This window comes from Phacochoerus africanus, chromosome 8 (genome assembly GCF_016906955.1).
Source record: "Phacochoerus africanus isolate WHEZ1 chromosome 8, ROS_Pafr_v1, whole genome shotgun sequence".
NCBI lineage: Eukaryota > Metazoa > Chordata > Mammalia > Artiodactyla > Suidae > Phacochoerus > Phacochoerus africanus.
In genome coordinates, this window is record NC_062551.1 from 72,639,191 (window position 1) to 72,642,078 (window position 2,888).

Here is a 2,888-nt window from a genome sequence, read left to right on the forward strand (position 1 = left end):
GGCGGCGCGCTGGGAGCCGGAGGGCGTGCGCTCGGGCGCGCGGGGACGATGGGGCGAGGCGCGGAAGGACTCAGGGAGCCCGGGCGGCCGGGACGAAGGCGGGAGAGTCGGAGAGGGAGGGGCAAGCGACTCGCGAAGGATTTACCCGGACAGGAAATGAACCCGCTGGAAAATCTCGGAGGAGAGGTTATAGGGTGTAGGGGTAGCGGAGTCGCCGTCGCCAAACGCGGCCCCACCAGCGCAGCTGATTGCCAACCCTCGGCTAGAAAACCTGTCGCGCGGTCTTGGCGCGGAGCCCTAGACAGCTCAGTACCGTTAGCAAGCGCCCCCCACTCCGGCGGATTCCGAGGGCGTGTCCGGGGCGAGCGCCCCGCACCCCTGCGCTCCCCGCGGGCCACCTTTGTTGCAAAAGGGAGGGCGACCCGGGTCACTCTCTGTGCCAGGGCGATCCCGGCGGGCTCTAGGGGGCCGCTCCAGGCGCTGCCGATCCGGGGTTGGGCGAGGCTCCAGCGGGCTCCAGAGAGCTCCAGGGCGCCTGGTCTTCATTCCTCCTTTCCTCCACCCGCCCTTAACCCATCTCAGCGAAGCAGGCGGGGACAGCAAGGGGGAGCTGCCAGGCTCCCCGCTGTGGCCCGAAGGAAGGCCAGGGCCAGTCAGCAGTTTCCACGTTGGCCCTGGGTTTGTCGGGGAAACTGGCAGCCACCGAGCACGGAACTGATGCTGGTCTAAGAGAGGCCCAGCGGAGAGGCACCCTAGCCTGGGGTCAGAGGCTAGGGCTCCCAGCTGTGTGGACCCCGTGCGCCCCCTCTGCAACATGGACCACAGAGTCAAAGCAAAATTTAAAAATGATCTTCTCCCTCTTAATTTCTACTCCCTCTCCAACGAACCCCCAGCTTTCATCCCCAGGAAAGGGGTCACAGGGAGACTAGCAAAGGTGGGTGAATTTAGCCTCAGACACTTCCCTATCCCCCAAGTCAAACTCCTTTCCCTCCCCAACCCCATTCTAGAAACTTTTCTAAGGAGAAATCCCCACAGAGCCACCAAGAGATTGTCCTGCTCTTTGCTATTTTGGTCCAAATGTCCTGGAATTGATAAGCTCCTGCTGCACCAAAATAACCCAGGAACAGCTGTTGGGCAGCAGGCCCCCAGAGACCCTGCCCTGGCCCCTGGCCTCCAGCCCCGTGTGGATTGGTGGAGGCTCAAATTCTGAAGCCACAAAGCTAAGCCCTCAACCTTTTTCCAAAGGTCCATGCAGCTTGATGCCTTCCGATGGATCAAAAACCTGAGCCTCTGGGAAGAAGCCAAGGCTCAGCGAAGGATGAGTATTTGCAGGAGCCCTCGGTGGGGAGGGGCACAGAGCCCTGGGGAAGCTCTGAAGCTCTGGGGGTCCTGCAGCTCATTCTCTGCTTACACCACAGGGCTCCAGAGTCCCGTCTGTGTCCCCTCCCTCCCAGGGTCCTCAGTTTGTCTTTGTCATCCCCAGCTCCAAAGGCTCAGCCCCCCACTCTGGTCTCAGCCCTTTGATGAGGCAGGTGCTGGGAGAATCGAATTGTCTGAACAGTCCCCAGAGTGGGTGAACGCCCAATGCATAAATGATGCATTGTTGCAGCGTCAAAGCAAAGGCAGGTGGCAGAACAAACAGGTCCCCCCCCCCCATGGCAACTCTGCAGGAATACCCTAGAACGATCTGCCACACCCTCCACCCCTCCAGCCTCAGGCTTGCCTCTGGCTTCTCACGCCAGTACTAAGGGAAGCCTGTTTCTTACCAGTTTGAGCCCCAGGCATTATTGCTTCAGGACACCTGAAAACACACAGGCCCTCTTGCACACATGTGCCTGTGGGCCTGCGTGTTTGTCCGAGTGTGTGCCAGCCCTCCCTGCCAAGCGGTCTGGATGGCTGGAGCCCTGGCCTGGCGCCACCACTAGCCACAGAACCTTCCACGGGCCACTCGATCTCTTTGGGGAAATACTTCCCAGTCTGGGATCCCTGGGCCCCCTGAGGATCAAGTCTTCTCAGAATTTCAGTCTGGTGAAAGCTGGGCCTTTGCCTATGAGGAGGTCACTCAGAGCCAATGCTGCAGTTCTCAGTAGTAAACTCCATCGCAGGCCTAGTTCTTTTGTGCTGAGCAGAAACTGATGACTTTGATGAATGGAAACAGATGAAATTTCTCCCTAAAAAATGCAGAGCATTTAGCAAAGGCCTGCAAGACTGGGGGCTGTGTGGTAGTAAAACGATAAAAAGAGGGCCCTGGTAATGAAAATGTTGAGAAAGGACACTCTTGGCCTTGATGGCCTCAGCTTGAAACTGGGGAGAAGATGCCCTCCCTCTCCCCTTCCACAGCCCAAGTGAAGGCCACGTGGGGACATAATGGCTTGGAACGTGAGCTGGAAAGTATTTGCAGACACTGCATAGAGAAGTGGCCATAAGTCTTGCTGTGGCAGGAACTCCTTGCTTCTTGCTTTGAGTGTCCCCCGAAGTGCCTTGAATCCAAATCTAAAGCATCTTCTCATTAATAGCAGCAGAAGCAGACAGGGCTTGGGGTTTCCGGGGAGCAGCCAGGTCCCCCATATTCTAGAACCCCCATGCCTCAAGAAAAAAATGCAAGCTTTGCCACCTCCGATTTTCCCCCCAGCAAGGAACACATAGCCGTGACCTCTGCAAGGTCACAGCGTGAGTCAGTGATAGCTGCTGGAAATAGAACACAGGCATCCCCAGCTGCCCCACTCGCCCTGCTCCCTCCCCGGGGAAGGGGACCTCTGACAGCCTGAGGGAGCACACCGCAGGTGAGGTGGAGAGACCTTCAGAGACTCTGTTTGTCGGCTCCGTTTCTGTCATTATTCTCAGAGCCAACACACTTTGTGATTTCCTAATCCAGAAGGTCAAAACCC